We start from the raw sequence: 23,820 nt of genomic DNA, 5'->3' as shown, positions 1-23,820 counted from the left end.
AGCTTTTATTCAGAGTTATTGGAGCATAGACTGTCCGTAGTCTCCTTCTATACATCCTCCGCTTTTTCTGGAGTAAAGGCGTTTTTATCTGGGCACATGGCTACCCAGAATAAAAACTGCATTTCCCAGCATCCTTGCTCTGTGTGTAGCCATGTGACAAAGCTCTAACCAATGAGACGTGAGTAGAAGTGATATGTACAATTTTCATGTCAAATCCTAAAAGGGAAAATGGGCTGGGCTACTCTTTTCTATCAATATATATTTATTACACACATAGGTATTTATATTAATAATATGTATATTCTAATTAATATATTTTAAAATAATATACTTCAGTATATATTATATTAAATATATATATGTGTGTATATATATATATATATATATATATATATATATAAATACATATAACCAACATTTCAAAGAGCAAGAAATATTTAGCCAGGGAAAGACTTAAGATAATGGCTCTACAGTAAGTTTTAAAGGGTTTTAGCATGTATTCTCTTTTTAACCACTGAAATTACTTTTTAACCGCAGTAGGGCATCACATTACTTAACAAAAACTACTCGTCCTTCCTGCTTTAAGATGCCGATATTGCCCAAGAGGAGGGCATTCTCATTCTGCTTTCACATTTGCTACACTCCAGGTTAAGAATCACTGACTTAGCAGGGGTAAGAAAGCTGGTCTTCAAGAATTAAAGTGTTGTCACAGGAGATGGGCAGGCTTGTTCTTAGGCAACAATAATAAAACTTCACAACAAACCTCACCAAATACGAAATATGGCTGAGAGTTCCTGTTTTGGGAGGTGTTTAAAGAGAAAGTGGATGATTATTTATTAGAGATGCTGTGGAAGGGACTGATGTCTTTCCACCTCTAATTTGGATTTCCAGATTCACATTCATTTGAAAAGTGATCCAGGGGTATATGAAGCTGGGAGGCCAGGAGGCTCTCTTGTTACTTTGAAGTCAAAACAGTACAAAATGATTTCATTGTTTGGTTTGAAATATTTGGTTTTGAAACTCTCAGTCATTCATATTAAAATATACTGGAAAAAAAAAACCCAAGGACAAACCAAAAACACAAATGTCAGTCACCATCTCGGTCCAAGCTGTGCTACAGTCCACCTCCACTAGCCTATGATCTAGAATTGACTTTATAAAAACCTAAATGTCTTGGGGTGCCTGCATGGCTCATTGGGTTGAGCCTCTGCCTTTGGCTCAGATCATGATCTCAGGGTCCTGGGATCGAGGAGTCTCTGCTCAGCGGAGAGCCTGCTTCCCCCTCTCTGTCTGCCTGCCTCTCTGCCTACTTGTGATCTCTGTTGGTCCAATAAATAAATAAATAAATCTTAAAAAACAACAACAACAAAAACTAAATGTCTAAAGCCCAGGGATGTCAGTAAATTTGTAAGGTAGGTGATATTTGATTTCGGAGTTTTCCCTTTCTTTGTATTATTTCCACTTTTCTGGGCACTTAAAAAAAAAAACCATCGTTTCTAAGATTTAGGTCCTTCGCTGATGCCTGTCCTTGGGACAGGCTGTAAATTGAAACACTTGGAGGCTCAATCAGCTTTAATTCAACTTGTTGGCATGAGTACTTTGTGACCATTTGTATACTTGCATCAGGAGGCACAAAATATTTGATTGTCTCTTTCTGTAATGCTAAGATTAATCAGTGGATTCAGGCAAAGCATGAACACTATCAAGTTCTCTGTCAGTTTTTCACCTAATGCTTTTAAGAGCCATTGATGATCTTTGCTTACATCCATTATTTCAATTAGAGGTCCTCAACTGGCAATACTCTAATTCTATTATGCCAGCTTCATTTATCGGCTAGAATATCTCTATAAAGGGAAACTTCAACGACTAATGGTTGCCTTCATGTATGGTTTGTACAGGAAAGACAGACAATTGTTTGATGCTTTCTTATTTATAAGGTTTTTAGAATTACAAGTTGGTTCTTAAAAGAAAAATACTAGAATTTCTCTTTACTCTCAACAAGGCCAAATGTGTGGGGGAAAATTCTGTCACAAACTACCCAGAGTTAGCCCAGAAAGGTTGGGGGCTCAGCCCCACAAGACTGCCCCCAACCTCAGATGTTTGTTGCAAATTTCAGGTACGTCACCAGCTAACTCCTAAGACTCAACCTTTATTGCTCACTTTCACGTACCTACCAACATTTGTCCCTCATTCTTCCTTAAGCTCTTCTTTCCCCCTTATCTCTTAACTCAGAGAAAGGACCCTACGGGCATAGCATCCCGTGACGGAAAGTGAAACCATCCCTCATGCAGTAATGACAGCCAGGAGGAAGGACTCTAGTGGCCCGGACCTCCCAGACGAGGTTGAACTAACCCCCAACTCGTGCCTGTGTGGATGGACCAGGAGTGACCCCTGGAATGATCCACAATTTCTTTTAACTTATTATAGTACAAAAATCTCTGCCCAAAGAGGAGTACAAACCTCATTTACATAACATACAATGTATGTAACAGGCATGTTTCCTTAAGGCTCAGGTGTAACCTTATGCCTGCTTCTACATACGATGACAAGGCTCCCCTATCTAAAGGTTCATCCTAACCCCAAATAAAAGGAACCCCTCTATCTCTGGAGAGTCACAGCTTCGGAAGTTATTCTCGGTGATCTCATTTGCTGCCAACTGTTTCCTTTGTGCAATAAGTCACCAGGTATAGCTGCCATCTGTGACTCCCCAAGGAGAGAATTCACATTCCTTTGGTTAGAGTACCTGCGCTTCTAACCAACTGGTTACAAATCAGGGGTTCCCACAATCTCCTCTAAGGTCTGATAGTTTGCCAGAATGACTCACAGACCTCGGGGCAGCATTTACTGGTACAGTTTCATTATAAAGGATGTGACTGAGGAAGAGATAATTGGAAGAGCTGCAAAGCCAAGGTGTGGGCAGGGAGCCTGCACCTTCCATGGACCCACCACGTTCCCAGCATTCTGCTGGGTTCACCAGCCCAGGAGCGCTCTGAACCTTGTTGTTTAGGTTTTGAATGGCGGCTGCATTCTGTGAGTAGACTTGATTAAGTGGCCACTGATGAGTAAGTCCATCTCCAGCCTCTCTCTCATCCCCAGAGGCCGGAGGTGGTGCTGAATGCTCCGACCCTCTAATCAAGTGGTTGGTTCCCCTGACAACCAGTCCTCCTAAATCCCATAGGTAGGGGGTTTGTCAAAGCCACGTCATTAACATCCATTTAGGTGTGGCTGAAAAGGACTTGTTATAAATAGCAAAAGATAGTTCTTTTGCTCCTATCGCTTAGGAAATTTCTAGGGTTTTAGGAGCTCTGTGCCAGGAACCTGGCGTAGAGACCAAATACATATTTCTTTCTTTCTTTTTTTTTTTTCAAGATTGTATTTATTTATGGGAGAGAGAATGTGTGCGTGCACAAGTGGGAGCAAGGCAGAGGGAGAGAGACAAGCAGACTCCCAGCTAAGCAGGGAGCCCCATGTGGGGTTCGTTCCCAGGACCCGAGATCATGACCCTAGCCAAAGTCAGACGCTTAACTAACTGAGCCACCCAGCTGCCCCCAAATACGTATTTCTTGTTATATCACAGTTTCCTAACATCTACCAAAGGTGACTTATGGGGGTTTCTTTTCTTTCTTTTTTTTTTTTTTTGGTCTCTTCTTTTTTTTTTCTATCATCATGAAATCTATCTACCAGTAAGATGAACATAAGTAAGGCTAGGTAAAGTTATTATTAATATACCTTTTATTTTCAATTTTGACATTATAAAAGGAAATCAATTTCACATTCTCTTGTCTAACACATTTAAGATACTATGGCATCCATAATTGAAGATCCTGAGTCAGTCTCGTAAGACACTATGGTGTGTTAGTCCAAACTGGCTGCTATAACAAAATACCACAATCCGGTAGACTATGAACAACAGAAATTTATTTCTTACAGTTCTGGGGATGAGAAGTCCAAGGTTATTATCATGCCAGCAGATTCAGTGCCTGGTGAGGGTCTCCTTCCTGGTTCATAGGTTGTGCCCTCTCACTGTATCCTTATTTCCTGAAAAGGGTAAGGGATCTCTGTAGAGTCTCTTTTTTAAGAATATTAATCCCACTTGTAGGGGCACCTGGGTGGCTCAGTAGGTTAAGCCTCTGCCTTCGGCTCGGGTCATGATCCCGGGGTCCTGGGATCGAGCCCCACATCGGGCTCTCTGCTCAGCAGGGAGCCTGCTTCCCTTCCTCTCTCTCTGCCTGCCTCTCTGCCTACTTGTGATCTCTGTCAAATAAATAAATAAAAATCTTAAAAACAAAAAAAAGAATATTAATCCCACTCATGAGGACTCAGGAAATGTAGCATCTTCTCATTTCTCAAAATCTAATCTTAATCCAGAAATATTTGTAAAGTTGCAATTGATCAAGTAATATTGAAAAGATTAAACACTTGTGTATGTGGTCACTAGAAATTCACTTGGTTTCCAGTGTCTTTTTTTTTCCATTTAAAAATATTTATTCCACCTGAAACACCTGCTTCTTCTATTTAGGTCTATTTGGTATAGAACAATTTTGCCTTTTATTGCCTTCCATGTATATCTCTTTTTTCCCATCCTCTCCTGATTCTTTTTTTTAACATCTTAATCTTATTTTTTTCAGTGTTCCAAGATTCATTGTTTATGCACCATACCCAGAGCTCCATGCAATACATGCCCTCCTTAATACCCACCACCAGGCTCATCTATCCCCTCACCCCCCCCCTTCCAAAAACCTCAGTTTGTTTCTCAGAGTCCACAGTCTCTCATGGTTTGTCTCCCACTTGATTTCCTCCAATTCACTTTTCCTTTCCTTCTCCTAATATCCTCCTTGTTGTTCCTTATGCTCCACAAGTAAGTGAAACCATATGATAATTGACTTTTCTCTGCTTGACTTATTTCACTCAGCATAATCTCCTCCAGTCCCATCTATGTTGATACAAAAGTTGGGTATTCGTCTTTTTTGATGGCTGCATAATATTCCATTGTACATATAGACCACATATTCTTTATCCATTCATCTACTGAAGGGCATCTCAGCTCTTTCCACAGTTTGGTGATTGTGGAATTGCTGCTATCAACATTGGGGTACATATAGCCCTTCTTTTCACTCCAGTTTTTTTTAAATTTTACTTTCTTTAGCTCCAGACCCTGTGTTTAAATGAAATCAACCCTTGGCATAAAAATGCTATTCCCAATTTACAGGCAACTCTGTAGAAATCCTGTGGGTTTTTTTTTTTCTTTTTTTTTAAGCATTGACTACAACATAACTAAAACATAAGCAAAAATCTTAAACCTGAAGTTTTTTGCAAGGGCTTATGCTCATGCTCTTCAAGAATATACATTATCAAGATGGCGGAGGAGTAGTGGACTGAAATGAAATCAGGTCACAGGAGTTCAGCTAGATAGTTATCAAACCATTCCAAACATCTACAAATCAACAGGAGATCAAAGAGAAGAGCACCAATTCTAGGAACAGAAAATTGACCACTTTCTGAAAGGTAGGACGTGCGGAGAAGTGAATCTGAAGCAATGGGAAGATAGACTGTGGGGGAAGGGTCTGGCTCCCAGCAAGTGGTGGAACAATAGAGCACAAAATCAGAACTTTTAGAAGTCTGCTCCACTGAGGGACATTGCTCCAGAGTCTAAGTGGGGGTGGAACCCTTGCAGAGACAGTGTAGACTCAGGTCCCATGGGGTCACAGAAAGACTGGGGGTGTCTGAGTGTGGCAGAGCTTCCAGGTATCAGGGCAGGGAAGCAAACTATAGAGACAGAGCCAAGGAGTGAGCTCTCAGCTCGGGTTAATTAAACCACGATCCACAACACAGTCGGGCCACTGCTCTTTGAGGAGGGACCCCACAAGTGGCGGATCCAGGGAAACTCACCTTCCTCCTCTGGAGGCAGAAATGTGCTGGGTTTGAAGACTCCAAACAGGGCTGTGTGCCAGAGACAGAAACACTCAGTCACATGCCAGTTGAGCCCAGAGTGCAGATGGAGACCAGGGAGATGGGAGTCATTGACCCCTTTTCTCTGAGGGTACACTGAGGAGTCAGGTACCGAGCTCTTGGCTCCTCCAGGCTGGAGATTGGGAGGCGCCGTCTTCATTCCCCTGCTCCAGAGCTCTACGGAAAGCATTCAGGGAACAAAAACTCCCAAGAGCAAACTCGAGCAGATTTCTTAGCCTGGCCCCTGGCAAGGGCAGCGCAATTCTGCCTCAGGCAAAGACATTTGAGAATCACTACAACAGGCCCCTCGCCCAGAAGATCAGCAAGAATATCTAGCCAAGACCAAGCTCACTGATCAAGGAGAACAGCAGAACTCCAGACATAGGGGGAAGCAATGCATGGAATTCATGGCTTTCTCCCCATGATCCTTTGGTCTTGCAAAGTTAAATTACATTTTCAAAATTTTATTTTCTTATTCTAATTTTTAACTTTTCCTCTTTCTTCTTTTAATGTTTTTTAACCAGTTTATCTTAACAATACCTTTCTAAAAAAATCTTTTTAAACCTTTATTATTATAGTCATATTTTATCCTTCATTGTATTTAACCTTATTTTTTGTATACATATAAGGTTTTTTTTTTTTCTAAAAAATTTTGGGATGCAACTTCTTCTAATTGATCAAAATACACCCTAAATCTAGCACAGGGCTTTGTTCTAATCTTCAGCCTGAGCACATTCTCTCTCCCCCTTTTATTTTTCTTCTTTCTTTTCCCAAACAACTTATCTTATCAATTGCTTTTTTAGATTTATTAAAAAATTTCACCTTTACAGTCATATTCCATCCCTTCATCGTATTTACCCTTATTTTTGTATATAAATAAGTTTTTCTTTCTTTAAAATTTTGGGGGGTAGTTTGTTCTAAGAGACCAAAATACACCAAAATTCAAGTGGGCGGCTCTGTTTTATTCACCAGTTATATATATATATATATATATATATATATATATATATATATATATATACACACACACACACTTTTTTTTTTAATTTCTTTTTACACCCTTTCTTCTCCCCCCAGTTTGGGGTCTCCTTTGATTTGGTTAGCGTGCATTTTTCTACAGTCTTTGCCACTCTTTTAGTATTTTATTCTCTCATTCTTATATTCTTAACTGGATAAAATGACAAAGTGGAAAAACTCACCCCAAAAAGAGAACAAGACGCAGTACTGACAGCTAGGGACCTAATCAATACAGACATTGGTATATGTCAGATCTAGAGTTCAGAATGATGATTCTCAAGGTGCTAGTTGGGCTCAAAAAAGGCATGGAACATACTAGAGTAACCCTGTTTGGAGAAATAAAAACCCTTTCTGGAGAAATGAAAGAAATAAAATCTAACCAAGCTGAAATTAAAAAGAAAACAAATTAATGAGGTCCAATCAAGAATGGAGGCTCTTACTGCTAGGATAAATGAGGCAGAAGAGAGAATTAACAATATAGAAGCCCAAATGATGGGAAATAAAGAAGCCGAGCAAAAGAGAGACAAACAACTACTGGACCACGAGGGGAGTATCTGAGAGATAAGTGATATCATAAGAAGAAACAATATTAGAATAATTGGGATTCCAGAAGAAGAAGAAAGAGAGAGGGGGGCAGAAGGTATATTGGAGCAAATTATAATAGAGAATTTCCCTAATATGGTAAAGGGAACAGGCATCAAAATCCAGGAGGCACAGAGAATCCACCTCAAAATCGGATTAATGGTTACTTAGGGCTGAGTTGGGAGGAGCGGGGGGAAACATGTGGTAAAGAAAATGAGAAGTGACTGCTAATGGGATTCTTTGGAGTGATGAAATGCTCTAAAATTATATTGTGATTGTTCTTTTTTTTTTTTTTTTTTAAGTAGGGTTTCCACCCAACATGGGACTTGAACTCATGACCCAGAGATTTAGAGTCCCAGCTGTTCTGACTGAGCTTTAGCCAGGTCCCATCCCCCTACCCCCCGCCCAAAATTATATTTAGTGATGGTTGGACAACCCAGTAAATACACTAACAGACATTGAATTGTGCACTGGAAATGGGTCAGTTGCTTGATATGTGAGTGGCAATAAAGCTTTTAAAAGTTTAAACAGTATCTATTTCCAGATGGTGAGTTTATTGTTTTGTTCATCTATTTCTTCTGCAGTGAACAAGTGTTTCTGGTTGTAGGAAAACAAAATTATTGGTGGAAATCTCAACATGGTAACTTCTTAGAATTAAGTATAGAGGTTCACGGGGTTAAGGCCACTCATTCTTAAACTAAATAATTGTCCCTGGAAGAAAACTGCTCCATCCTCCCATGCCATTGTCCCCATCTTTTTACTGTTCTCTACTGTAAAATAGAGGAAGTAAAGTTTTTTTTCCCCCTTCAAATAATGGAATCTGTGGGTGTTTCTATTTTTCTCACTTTCTGTGGTGATTCATTTCAGGCTGGATACCTTTCCATTTTTGACTTTTCATTGTTTGCTGCGTTGCAAGAACCTTCTGCACTTTAAAGTCTTAATTTGGATGGTAATACATTCAATGTGATTTTGCAAATTGAGTTTAATACTTTAAGCCACTTTAGCAGATTGCATTCTTGTTCCTTCCTTTACCCCATGACCAGTTATCATTTGGTTATAATCCCTTAACAGTGAAAAATATAAACAGCAATGAATGAATGTTAAATATTTTTTTTAATTATAGTTTGATAATATAAAAATGTACTGTGAGAATTAAATAGATGTGTTTACATAGATTATAAACAGTCTGAAAGATTGTATAAAAGTATTTTGGAAGAATTAGAGATTTTCTCTTTATTATAGCGTATATTAATAGGTTGATTAATTACTATGTTGCAAGTGTGTGGATTAATCAGTATTTGATGATTATTGGGCTTAAAGAAAATAACTGTCAATTCATACTTGCTGAGAAGAGATCTACTCAGTTGAAGGGCAATATCGCTTAAGCAGAAAAATCCACAAATATATTATGATACCAAATAGCTCTCAGAAATAGACGATGAAATTAGAAATGACTACATTAAAACTGGAGAGGGCACGGACCACAAAATCTGAGGTAATTCATTGAAAAGCCCTTCCCAAAATTGAAAGCATTACAAAATACAAGATATTACTATTATTACTATTATTATTATTACTACATGAACCAAGACAATGTATATTCTTTTTTATTAATTATTTTTATTAACATATAATATATGTCTTGCTTGACAATCCTATCATGTTTCTTGGGATGTTTTTGATCATCTGTAGTTTTTCCATCCTCAAGGACTTTGCTCTGGCAATCATCCTCTCTAATTTCTTTCTGATTAAGTCACAATTAATTAGGGTCTTCTTTGTATCCAGCCAAGCTTGATTTTGACTCTACAGAGGGACAGTTTGAATTTGTAGGGCAGAATAAGGGTAACTACTAGTTTAGGGTTCTGGGAAGGCAAGAAGGATGGGATCCAAAGTCCCAGGGGAGGAATCAACCTTTGGTAGGAGAAGGACCACATACTCTGTTGGCACAGAGTAAAGGAGTTAAGAATCAATAGATACAGGAAGGTTATGTATTTGATAAGAATCTGAAGCTGTTCCTGGGGCTCCTGGGTAGCTCAGTCAGTTGGGCAACTGACTTGATTTTGGCTCAGGTTGTGATCTTGGGGTTGTGGGATCCAGCCCTGTGTTGGGCTTCCCACTGGGTGGGGAGTTTGCTTGAAATTCTCAGATTCTCTCTCCCTCTCCCTCCACCCCTACCATTGCATTTTCTCTCTTTCTCAAATAAATAAATAAATAAACAAATCTTTAAAAAAAAGGAATGAGAAGCAGTTTTTAATGTGGTGACTTCATATTATATATAAAATAGGAGAAAACACTCTCTATTCAGAGAATGAGACCGCGGAATTTGGGAGACCCTTGAGGCCTGGAGGGAGGGACGGTTTAAAATAATTGTTGGGACACCTGGCTGACGTAGTCAGTGGAGTGACTCTTGATCTCGGGTTTGTAGGTTCTAACCTCCCGCTGGGTGTAGAGATTACTTAAAAATAAAATCTTGAAAAAAATAAATAAAAGTAATCTTTGCTATGAGTGGAAGAGGGAGAATCAATAGAATTGATGATGGCCCAGTTGTGTGATCATAAATTTATAGGATGGAGTGCTGCCGGCATGAATCGTGACTTTCTTTGGTCACATCTAGGTTCTGCCAGTAAATGGTTGTTTGATCTCAGGCAAGTTAGATGAACTTTGTACCTCAACGTTTCCTTATTCATAAAGTGGTAATTCATTCATTATTCATTCATTCATTCAACAACTATATATGGTCGACTACGTGCCAGGCATAGTTTTGGGGGTTATGAATAGAGTAGGGGCACCTGGGTGGCTCAGTGGGTTAAAGCCTCTGCCTTCCACTCAGGTCATGATCTCAGGGTCCTGGGATCAAGCCTCACATTGGGCTCTCTGCTCGGAAGGGAGCCTGCTTCCTCCTCTCTCTCTGCCTGCCTCTCTGCCTACTTGTAATCTCTGTCTGTCAAATAAATAAATAAAATTTAAAAAAAAAAAGGAACAGAGTAAAAGGCAAGAAAAAGCATCTCCAATCATGGAGCTCATGATAGTTGTACCTCCCTTGAAGGTTGCTGTAAGGGAGGAGCACCTGGGTGGCTCCGTTGTTAAGCGTCTGCCTTCAGCTCAGGTCATGATCCCAGGGTCCTGGGATGAAACCCTTGCATTGGGTTCCCTGCTTAGCAGGAAGCCTGCTTCTCCTTCTCCCTCTGCTGCTCCCCTTCTTGTGTTCCCTCTCTCGCTGTGTCTCTCTCTGTCAAATAAATAAATAAAATATTAAAAAAAAAAGGTTGCTGTAAGGGTTACACGAGATTCTAATTTTATCAATATTAAGATGTACACTCTCTCCCCATTTTACATCTCTGAAACTTAGCTTATGATTAATCAACAGAATGTTTTTCTTTCTTGGTGTTACTAAAGTAATGGTGCCTCTTACAATCAACAGAGTTCCAGATTCAGCGAAATATGATCAGACTTGTAAATGCTTCATCAAGTGTCTGGAAGGCTATTGCATCCAGTTCTCTGCTATTAAAATTGCTAAAATAACAGAGAACTGGAAACAACCCAAATATTTATCAACAGGAAACTAGGGCTATAGAGCAAGCACCTAACTGAGTAAGAGAAAAGAATAAAGAATATTTCTATATACTGCTATGAAGTGATCTCCAGGACATGTTGCTGAGCAAAAAAAAAAAAAAAAAAGTAGAGAAAAGTGTCCATTGTAGCTTCTCTTTATCTAAAGGGCAGATGTATATATTTGTGCACATATATAAAATATTTGTTTATACTTTCAAAACTGTAAAAATAGACAATTTTTATTTTGAAAGTAACCTGTGGGGGTGTCTGGGTGGCTCAGTCATTAAGCATCTGCCTTTGGCTCAGGTCATAATCCCAGAGTCCTAGGTTGGAGCCCCACATCTGGCTCCCTGCTCAGGGGGAAGCCTGCTTCTCCCACTCCCCTGCTTCTGTTCCCTCTCTCGCTGTGTCTCTCTCTGTCAAATAAATGAAAAAAAAAAAAAGAAACCTGTAATATATAAATAAATAAATACATTTTAAACAATAACCTGTGAGGAAGGCAGGAATAAGGCAGAAGAACTCAAGGTAAAGGCTAACCTTTTCAGAATATCCACTATTTTTTAGATTTGATTTCAAACCATGTAAATGTTTATATAAGTACAAAACAGTCTTAAATCAAAATGGAAGAGAAAAGCACTTCCAAAAACCAAAAGCAAAATGAAACAAATGAGCCTACCTGTCCATTGATTTCATGTCTTAACCACACAGAAAGGAATTATTTCACATGTCTTTAAAATACAATAATTTGACTATACATACCTAGTGGAATACATGTGAATTTTTTTTAAACTTGAAAGACATTTTAAATTGTTTTCAGTAGTCATATGGTCAGTAATAATTTTGGTTGTTATTCTGAAACTATTCTATATGTAATAAATAAATAGTTACCTTAATATTCTTAGAAACCAAGATTTTCAGTATAAAAATGATACCAGCATAAAATCAAAGAGGTAAATAAAAATCTTGTAATTCTAAATTTGAATTGAATGAACTCATGATTTTATTCTCCTAAAATGGAAGAAAGAAAGAAAGAAAGAAACAAAGTAAGTCTTAGCTCTGTCCACTAAAATGGTTTAGAAGACAATAACCAAATTAGTACCAATTAACATTCCTAATGCCTAGACTGTGGCCTTTACTTATTTTTATTTTTTTAAGATTTTATTTATTTATTTTAAAGATAGAAAGAGAGAGTGGGAGGCAGAAACAGAGGGAGAAGGACAAGCAGACTCCATGCTGAGCACAGAGCCCAACGTGGGGCTTCATCCTGAGATCATGATCTGAGCCAGAATCAAGAGTCTAGCACTTTCTTTTTTAAAAGATTTTATTTATTTATTTGACAGACAGAGATCACAAGTAGGCAGAGAGGCAGGCAGAGAGAGAGAGAGGAGGAAGCAGGCTCCCTGCAGAGCAGAGAGCCCAATGCGGGACTCGATTCCAGGACCCTGAGATCATGACCCAAGCCGAAGGCAAAGGCTTAACCCACTGAGCCACCCAGGAGCCCCAAGAGTCCAGCACTTTAATAACTGAGCCACCCAGGTGACCCTAGACCATGGCCATTAAATACCATTTTCCATTAAAGGGAACCCCGAGAATCAGGCTCCTGGCAGAAATAACTCTTGGTCTGGGGAAAAATATTCAAGATGACCCTGAACTAGGCTCTGTCAAACCAGAAAGCAGAGAAACTGGGACTGATTCTGTCTGAAGGACCCAGAAGCCAGCTTGAAGAGGTTCCCATGTCAAAGATGACATTTTAGCTTCAGAAAGTAAAATTAGTGACATGAACTGAAATGTGTCAAATATATTAAAATGTTTGAGTTCCTAGAGATTTAAAAACAAAACAAAAACAAACAAACAAACAAACAAAACCTTCTTAAGGTCATCTTTGGAGGATGCCAGGGAGTCAACTTCTCAGCCTCTTGGTTATGAAGCAACAGTATTAATCAGCTCATTCATGCCTTGACAGGAGTGTGTGTAATTCTGGTACATTTCTGATCTCAGTGAAATAGCTCAGGCTTATCGTAGGCATGCTGAAATTAACCCTTATGATACAGAATCTAAATTGCATAAGATGGAAAAGGAAGACAGAGATGGCACAAATGTTGGGAGAAAATAGAGAAATTAACAGACTCTCGGTGACTGTGTGGTTGAGAAATAATCAGGGTGGGAGAAGCTGGACAAGAAAAGCCAGAAGGAAAGGAGGCTGTTGCCAGACTTAAAAATATATGTATCTGAATTGGTGTTCTCAATTTGTCCACTGCTGAGAAATTCAAAGTTGTCTTGGAAAATGTAAGATGCTCTTCTTCTTCTCTTTGGAGAATTTAATGACCTAGCAACATGCCTAATCTTGAAAAGGAGAATCCAGTACAACATTTTTTTTTTTCTGCTGGAAAATCAATGCATATTGGCAGTAGATTTCTAAGCATTTTGCTGGTCATACCTTTCATATAGTGTCTTCAGAGTGCGATGGACTTACAATGTTGTATCTAGTAAAACCTGTATGTATTTCCTTTTGCTAACGTTGTGCAAAAGTAGACTTTATAGCTCAGCACACAGGTTTTTCTTAACCACCCAACGAAATCTTTGTGAGTTTAGGTTTTAGGATGAATGTAGAGTAAGATAGACCTACTCTTAGCGAGGCAAATCCCAATTTGGCATCCCACAAGCTTCACTGTCAAGAATTCTGTAGTTCTGTGAATGTATCTGTACCAGGAGCTTGGCAAAAAGAATAGTATTAACCACTGAGGTCAAAAACGCCATGATGTGTTTGAGATTAGTAGGAAGACATTTCTAAAAGCATCGATAATAAAATATCATGCTATTGTATTAAGTTCATCTATAAAAGCTTTGATCTTCAGGGTATGTTTTGTGGATAGTATAAAGCTACATAGTATATATTGAACTTGAGTGTCAACTATGACTTCTTCTCTCTCACCCTTTATGTTCAATCAATCAGGAAGAGCTATTAACTCTACTTTGTCCAAATCTATGGATTCTATCCACTTCCCTATATCTCCACTGTCACTACCTTAGTTCAACCTACCATCTTTTCTAGCTTGAATTACTGCCTTAGCCTTCTTATCTCAGCTTTACCTCCCTACATTTTTTTCTCCGTATTACATCATCCCCTACAATCTTTTCTCTACATTGCAGCACAAATGAGAAAGAAACCTTAGTTGTTATATGGTCCTGAGATGGGGCCATTTGTTGCTGCAGCATAATCTGACCTAAGTAGAGTAACACCTGACTCCTTTCCATTCTTTGGATGGGCCACACTCTCACTTTGGGTCTTTCCCTTCTTTTCCGTTTCCTGTTTTAATTGTTCCAATTCCTCTTCAGTCTTCAGATCTCACTTTAGAGGATATTTCTTCTGGGAAGTATTCCCTGATCCTCCAGATCTGGATTACGTGCCCACGCTATACCTTCCTAGGACATCCTGTACTTCCCCTGTCAGAGCCCTTACTACCCTTGTAACTGTCTCCCCACCTCCACTGTAAGCTTGAGTGAGAACAGACTATGACTTTCTTGTTCATCACGATATCACCAGGCCTGCCCCATGGTAGATGCCACAAATATGTTGAATGATTAAATAATCCAATTTTTAGAATTTGAAGGTGTTGTCACATGACTTATCAGGAACAGATACCAAAGGCGGAAAGTGGTAGGGTCAGAGCTGTGGTCTGATCCATGATGATGCTACAAGTGAAAAAAAGATCAATGGCAGCCAGATGTGTGGACCTGTGCTTGACTCTCCTCACCTTGACCTATACTCAGACAGGTTTTCCAAGCCTCACATATAAAAAGAGTAAGGAGTAGTTATAAACTAATAGGTGTGAGACTGAAGATTCCTGGGATGAAAGAATGGTAGGCATTATTATTTCTATACATGTCTCAACAGCACTGGAGAATAACATACAGGTCAGCTCACATTTTTGCAGCATTTCCTGTTCTAAGACACAGCTTCAGGCAAACTCTCAGAATGGTTGTGCAGGATGTATGCATATCACGACTCTTGTCTGGTTGAGTCACCCTGGATATTTTCCTGTCCCTCCCTGCCGTAAAGCATAATGCAGAACAGGAATGTGTTAGTAATGCCATCTGTGACTTCCATGTGAGCTACTATAGGGAAGGTTTTCTGCGGTCCCACAATGAAAAGGCCTTCATACAACCATGTCAGTGAAGACTTTTTGTGAAGAAAAGAGAACCAGCAGCTTAAGCTAATTAGACCATGCACTGGGAGACGTAAGAGGAAATCTGAATCAGAGCTCTTTATTAAAGGATAGACATGTGAGACCTGTGTGGTTCTGAGGTTTGACTTATAAACCCTGAAAGATAAAGGACTCGATATTAAATACTGGGCATCATCCAGCAGGCCTAACTCACATGCAGAAATGAGTTGTAACTCACTAGACTGTGCATGAAGAATGAAGCATTCCACATATAAAGATGGACTGGTTTCTGAAAGTAGCAATAAAAATACACAAAGGCCTATGGCCAAGGGCCAAAGTTTCTATGAGAAAACTGAAGAAAGTTGGGCAGGGTTATGGAACACGTATTAGCTGGAGTTATTTCTGAGGTTTCCAAGGAATTGGAAAGTGCCGGGAACATTCAAAATGACATGATTTTAGACCTAATATTAAAAACTTAGGAGTGTAGGGGCGCCTGGGTGGCTCAGTGGGTTGGGCTGCTGCCTTCGGCTCGGGTCATGGTCTCAGAGTCCTGGGATCGAGCCCCGCATCGGGCTCTCTGCTCTCTAGGGGAGCCTGCTTCCTCCTTTCTCTCTGCCTGCCTCTCTGCCTGCTTGTGATCTCTCTGTCAAATGAATAAATAGAGTCTTTGGAAAAAAAAAAAAAAACTTAGGAGCGTAGGGGCACCTGGGTGGCTCAGTCAGTTAAGTGCTTGACTCTTGTTTTCAACTCAAGTCATGATCTCAGACCAGTGCAGGGCTCTACAGTCAGTTGGGAGTCTGCTTGAGAATCTCCTTCTCCTTCTGCCCTGCCCCCCTAAAAAACAAAAGAAACAAACAAACTTAGGAGTGTGGGGGCACCTGACTGGCTCATCCAGTAAATCATGCAACTCTTGATCTCAGAGTCTTGACTTCGAGCCCCATGTAGCAGGTAGAGATTACTTAAAAAAAAGAACAAGATTGGAAGTGTAGGGCGCCTGGGTGGCTCAGTGGGTTAAGCCTCTGCCTTCGGCTCAGGTCATGATCTCAGGGTTGTGGGATCGAGCCCCGCATTGGGCTCTCTGCTCTGCAGTGAGCCTGCTTCCTCCTCTCTCTGCCTGCCTCTCTGCCTGCTTGTGATCTCTCTCTCTCTGTCAAATAAATAAATAAAATCTTTAAAAAAAAAAAAAGATTGGAAGTGTAGTCTAGGGATTTAGTTGACACACCTAGGGTTAAATTCCTGAGGCTCAACCACTGCTGGTGTGACCTTGAGCAAGTTGCTTAATTCCTCTATTTCCTCATGAGTACAATCTGAATAAAGTACCTACTTTTTAAGATTGTACTGAGAATTAAACATGATAATGTTTGTAAGGTACTTTACATAATACCTGGTTCTTGAAGTCTAATTAAATGGTAACTATGATCAAGCACAGATCTCCAATGAAGAACAAGGCTGCCCATCGGTAGGAAGCCTACTGCTTCTAAAAGTGTTCAGTAAGGGGTTATGTGACCGACTTTGGGTTTGGGCTCAGGTCGCAATCTCGGGGTTATGAGATGGACCGCTCTGTTGGACTCCGCACTGAGCACGGGGTCTGCCTAAGACAGTCTCCCTCTCCCTCTGCCCCTCTCTCTTTCTCAAATAAATCAATAAATCTTTAAAAAATAAATAAAGGTCTTCAATAAGTCAGCTGGTTGTGTAGCAGGGTGCTATAAAGCCATTCTTCCTGTCTGGGCAAGGAGAGTGTCAGGGGTCATGACTGCACTCTGGTGAACATGTTCGAATCTAAGATTCTGTGACATGTTAGTGGTTAAATGGTTTTACAAATATTGATTCTAAAATAAAACAGCCCCAAAATACACACAGCTAAAATTGCAGAAACTACAGGGGAAAGTAGACAAATCCACCAGTGTAATGAGAGACTAACTGATCTCTTTTATCTGTTCATGGATGAAAGGCCCCCTGATGGACCAACATGAACATTAGTAAAGATGTAGAAAATCTGAACTACTAATTTTGATTTATTTGATATACATAAGTGTACCTATCTATTTAGAAGAAATAAACCTTTTTCTCTGGCTTAGGACATTTGTAAACATTGACCAGTAACACATAGCACATAGCAAGTCTCAAGATAATTGAAGAACTGATGTCATATTTATTCTCTGGCCATAATGCAATAAATGTATATGTAAAAAAATATACATATAAATATATGTTGAATTAAAAATACTTTAACTTACATTTTAAAGAAGAAACAATAATGTAAAATTTAGAATACCGGAACTAAATAAAAATACTATAGATCAAAACTGTGGGATGTAGAAAAATTGTAATTTGAGGAAATCTTATAGCCTTAATTTCTATATTACAAAAATAGGAAGGTTAAAAATACACTCATTAATTGAGAGATTATAAAAAGAACAACAGAATAATCTGAAGAGGGTAGAAAAGAGAGGGAGGTGGGAGGGAGAGAGAGAAAAGAACAGAAATCAGTGAAACAAAAAACAAACGTACAATAGAGAGGATGACCAACAAAGTCAAAAGTTGATTCTTTGGGGTGCCTGGGTGGCTCAGTGGTTTAAAGCCTCTGCCTTTGGCTCAAGTCATGATCCCAGGATCCTGGGATAGAGCCCCACATTGGGCTGTTCAGTGGAGGGCCTGCTTCTCCCTCTCTCTCTGCCTGCCTCTCTGCCTACTTGAGATCTGTTTGTCAAATAAATAATAAAATCTTTAAAAAAAACCAAAACACTATACAATAAGATGATCTTTCCGGTGAAATTGATTAAGAAAAAAAACAAAAACAAAAAAAAAAACGAGAGAGGGGCGCCTGTGTGGCTCAGTTGGTTAAGCGTCTGTCTTTGGCTCAGGTCATGATCCTGGGGTGCTGGGATAGAGTCTGACGTGACGTTCCTTGCTCAGCGGGGAGTCTGCTTCTCCCTCTCTCTCTGTGTTCTCTCTTTTTCTCTCTCTCAAGTAAATAAATAAAATCTTTAAAAAGAAAATAATGAAAGGTCAAAGGAATGAAAGAGAGGCATAATTATATATTAAACATATTTTTAAAAGATAAAATGAGGGGCACCTGGGTGGCTCAGTGGGTTAAAGCCTCTGCCTTCAGCTCAGGTCATGATCCCAGGGTCCTGGGATCGAGCCCCACATCTGGCTCTCTGCTCAGCAGGGAGCCTGCTTCCCCCTCTCTCTCTCTGCCTGCCTCTCTGCCTACTTGTGATCTCTGTCAAATAAATAAAATCTTAAAAAAAAAAGATAAAATGAGTAACTTTGTGAAAGTAAATATAAAAACAGTTAAAAAGGACATTAAAAAGTAGAACTTAACAAAACAATTCAAGAATTCCCTGAGAAAGGCTGTCTGGTCCTATGATACTAAAGACAATAAATCTAAAGGGAACAATCTTTCCATATACACAAAATAAACTCCAGACCCAGATAATTTATAGGGAGTTGTGTCAAACTTTCAGCAGATGATTTCAATCTTAAAAAACAAAAAAAAACCAAAAAAACTTTTTTAAAGTAACCTCCATACCAAACATGAGGCTCCAACTCATGACCCAGAGACCAAGAGTCAGCTGTTCTACTGACTAAGCCAGCCAGACACCCCTGAATTATTTCGGTCTTATATAATGATTGCAGGAAATATTCTGCAACTGAGTGTTTGATGATTGTATATCCATGGAAAGTGTGACAAAGGAAAAATATAGGTCAATCTCACTGACAATCATCAATTTATTCTAAACAAAATGTTAAACATAAAATGTCAGGTATATAAAAGATACTGAATCATGGCCAAATAAGGTTTATCTCAGGAGTGCAAAGATGTTAAAATTGGAAAAACCTATAATTTTTAATACTGATAGATCAGGGAAGAAAAAAATCTCTTAAAGTGTTTTTGAGGGGTGCCTGGGTGTCTCAGTTGTTGAATGTCTGCCTTCAGCTGGGGTCATGGTCCTAGGATCCTGGGATGGAGCCCCTTATTGGGCTCCCTGCTGGGCAGAAGGCCAGCTTCTCTCTCTCCCACTTCCCCTGCTTGTGCTGTCTCTCTCGCTGTGTCTATCAAATAAATAAAATCTTTTAAAAAAAGTGTTTTTGAGAAACCTTCAACACACATCATTCTTAATGAGGAATTGTGAGTTAAAGGCATTTATTTATTTATTTTATTTATTTTTAACTTATTGGCTTTTGATATCAGGAACTAGACACAAATGTCCACTAACATTACACTTATTCAACACCATAATCAAGTTCCAGCCAGCATAGTAAGGTAAGAGAAAGTAAAGCAAAAGAAAAACAAAACTATCATTACTTAAGATTAGTTATTTTTAGAAAATGAAAACTAAAAATTATTAGAATGTGAAGAGCATTTAGCAAGGTGACTTATAAAATTTGTAAAAATGAAATTATATAAATTTATAAAAAATATATAAATTTCATTTTATAAACCAATGAACAATTCAAAAACATGTTTCTTTTTAAGATTTTATTTATTCGTTTTAGATAGAGAGAGAACATGGGAGTAGGGGCAGGGGCAAAGAGAGAGGGAGGGAGATAATCCTTAGGCAACACACTCCTGAAAAAAACTTGCTCAAATGGATAGCAAAACTTACGAAGGTAAAGTAATTAAGACAGAATGGTATGAGCACAGGGATAGACAGGTTGGGAGAGAATAGTGAGTCTGGAAACAGACTTGTATGTCATGGAACCTTGATGTATGACCAAACATGACATTGCAGATCACTGGAGAAAGCATTCTTCAATAAATAGTATTTGGAACATTGGCTGGCCATTTGGAAAACAAAGAAATGGATTCCTATTTCATACCAAACAAAAACGAACTCTGTATGGACTAATGGTTTAAATGTGAAAGCCAAAAGTTTCCCCCCAAATTCAAGGAAGTGCCTTTCTGACTTTAGGGTAGGCAAAGATTTTTTTCTAAGCCTTTTTCCCCCCTTAGGGCAATCTGAGGTTCATGGCAAAATTGAGAGGCCACTACAGAGATTTTCCATAAACTGACTTGCCCATTCATGTACGGCCTTTCCTGTTATCCACATCCTCCACCAGAGTGGTATGCTTGCTACTACTGATGGATCTCCACTGGTACATCATTTTCACCCTAAGTCCATGGTTATTTAGGATTCACTCCTGGTGTTGTACATTTTGTGGGTTTGGACAAATGTTTAGCGACACGTATCCACCATTACAGTATCATACAAATTGCTTTCACTGACTGAAAACTCACCTGTGTTTCACATGGTCATCCCTACCCCAATCCCCTCAACCCCTGTCAGGGCAAGGGGTTGCAAAATACAGAAGAAAGAATTGACACATTCAACTATATAAAACTTAACTTTTATTCATGAAAGTCTCCATAAAAACAGTGAAAAGATCTGGGACTGGATCCCAGCTTGGGGGAAAAATTGCTCTAAAGAATGTTATTGGAGGGATGCCTGGGTGGCTCAGTGGGTTAAGCCTCTCCCTTCGGCTCAGGTCATGATCCCAGTGTCCTGGGATCGAGTCCCTCATGGGCTCCTTGCTCGGCAGGGAGCCTGCTTCTCTCTCAGCCTCTGCCTGCCTCTCTGCCTGCTTGTGTGCTCTCTCTCTCTCTCTCTCTCTCTCTGACAAATAAATAAACAAAATCTTAAAAAAAGAAAGTATGTTATTGGAACAACTGGCCAAATTTCAATAGGGACTATGTGTAAGATACTAGTCTTATATCAATGTTAAACTACCTAAATTTGAAAATGGGTACCTAAAAGAATATTTTTTTTTTCAGGGATACCTGCTGCAACTTACTGTCAAATAGATGAACAAAATAATGTACAGATTATCTATTTTTTTAAGATTTTATTTATTTGATAACAGAGCGCACAAGTAGTCAAAGAGGCAGGCAGAGAGAGAGAGGAAGGGAAGCAGGCTCCCCGCCGAGCAGAGAGCCTGATGCAGGGCTTGATCCCAGGACCCTGGGATCATGACCTGAGCTGAAGGCAGAGGCTTTAATCCACTGAGCCACCCAGGTGCCCCTAGATTTTTTATTTTATACACAAGTAGAGCAAACTGTGAATTGAAGGGTATGTATACAGGAGTTTGTTGTATTAGTCCTGAAGCTCTTCTGTCAGTTTGATTTTTTTTTTCCAAAATAGAATAAAAAATATTTTTAATACTTGAAAAAACACATGCTATAAACAGGGAAAAAATATTTGCAACACGTACAATTGACAAAATATTAGTATCAATAATATATTTCTAAGAAAAACTCTTAGAAGTAGAAGAGAAACATGAATGGACAATCAGCATATGCAAAAAGGCTCAAACTGAGGGTACTGTGATTTATTATCAGTAGATGAGGAAAATTAAGAAGTTGGACAAGAACAAGTTTTGGCAAGAATGTGGAGTAACAGGAAAGGGCTTATGGGTGCTGCTGACAGTATAGACTGGTATCACCACTTTGAAAACATTACAGCATTATCTTTTTTTTTTTTTCAAGGTTTTTTTAAAGATTTATTTATTTGAAAGAGAAAGAGCACCCGTGAGCATGGCAGGGAGGGGCAGAGGGAGAGAGAGTGAGGGAGAGAATCTCAAGCAGACTCTGCATTGAGCACAGAGTCTGATGTGGGGCTTGATCCCATGATCCCCCCAGATCACAACTTGAGCCAAATCCAGAGTCAGATGCTTAACAGACTGAGCCACCCAGCTGGCCCCAGCAATTATCTTTTAAAGCTGAACACCCCATACTCTCCCACCTAGCAGTGTTCTCCTGAGTTCAGATGAGACTCAGATACATCCACAGGAAGCGTGCCCAGAATGCTCCTACCAGCCTTGTTAGTAATTGCCAGGGGCAGATTTGGGTTTTGTAGAGCATGACAATTATATAGTTGGAGAAAAATCAGAACAAGTTGGAAAAGTGACAAAACCCAGGAAAGTACCATACCATGTTTTATATTGTTTTATGCACTTCTATACTTTTTTCTTTTTTTGCTGCATATTCTTTGATCCCCTCTTCGTATGACAATATATTGTTTACATAGCGAGAATAAAAAGGCAAAGTCTTTCTTTTAGCATGGTTTATTTAGTTTCTTAAAATTATTAACCTTTGGGATATTAAAAAAAAAAGTCTAGACAGAATCACTGTAGATCTGTTCTAGGTTTGTGACCTACAAACTCAGGGATTCTGATAAATTTTACTTTGGATGATTCCCATCAATAAAGAAAAAATGTAAAATACACTTATAATCATATAATCATGGATACATTCCTAATAGGAGAACTTCCATTTGACTATGTATTGGTCCAAACTCAATCCTCTACTTAGTTTTACAGATCTAACACATTTTTACAGACCAGGTTCTAGCTCCCGACATTTCAAACTATATTTCTTCCTCAACATGTGTATAATTCCGGCATTGGATGCTATAGGACACATTCAGATCCTGATGTGATATTTGTCCCTACACCTTCCTACAATGGGATGGAAAGCAATAGTCTAATTAACAGGCTGCAAACCCATAAAATACATCCCACTGAACTCAAGAAAATGTATCTGCAACTCAACCCACTTTGGCTCAATCCCCAAATGCCTGCTGCTATCTATCACCATCCAACTTGAGAAGTGTTGAAGGAGTGGAAGCTGGAGTGTAAAGAGAAAGTGGTCCTAATCCATTGTGGTTTAAATATCCTTCTTTTGAAGATTTTACAAAAACATATAACAACGTGAACACATTGACAAGAGTCCTCTTTTACGCATATGGATGGGACGCATGGGACTGTAGGGCTCTGAAGCTCAAATTTCATTAGCTTCATGGCAAATTTGCCTCTAACAAGCACAAAATATTGGAGACAACTCAAGTGTCCACATGAAAATGGATAAATAACTACACAAAAATAGCTTTATGGACATACAATATTACAGCAGTAAAAATAAATGTTCTACTGCTTGTTTACACTTAACTTTGATGAATCAAAGAAACATGCTGAATGGTGAAAGAGGATCCCAGAAGGCTAGATATATATTATTTTTATAATATAATTTTTATTAGGATCCCATAGTTGATACGATGGGATCATAGTATTATGAGCTATTTATGGACTATTTTATGGGATCCCAGAGTTGACACTATGACTACTAAAAATGTCAGGGAGGGGCATCTGGGTTGCTCAGTGGGTTAAGCCTCTGCCTTCAGCTCAGGTCATGATCTCAAGGTCCGCGGGATGGAGCCCCGCATAGGGCTCTCTGCTCAGCAGGGAGCCTGCTTTCCCCTCTCTCTCTGCCTGCATCTCTGCCTACTTGTGATCTCTGTGTTAAATAAATAAATAACATCCTTTTAAAAAATTAAAAAAAAATGTCAGGGAGAGGGAAAAATTCAGGATTGTGGTCGCTGAAGGGAAGAATCCAAGAAATGAAGGATATATGCTTATATTAATAATGTGGAGTCACAGACTTTCACATTATCAGTATGCTTTAAAATTTAACGTATTTGTTCAAAATATTATTTTGCATGCATCAAATATTAGACTGAAAATATTTTTTAAGCAGTTAAAACCTAAAATATTT

The sequence above is a fragment of the Enhydra lutris genome, unplaced genomic scaffold (assembly GCF_002288905.1).
Source record: "Enhydra lutris kenyoni isolate GAN:26980312 unplaced genomic scaffold, ASM228890v2 scaffoldscaffold25, whole genome shotgun sequence".
In the NCBI taxonomy this organism is placed as follows: Eukaryota; Metazoa; Chordata; class Mammalia; order Carnivora; family Mustelidae; genus Enhydra; species Enhydra lutris.
This window is presented reverse-complemented; position numbering follows the sequence as displayed.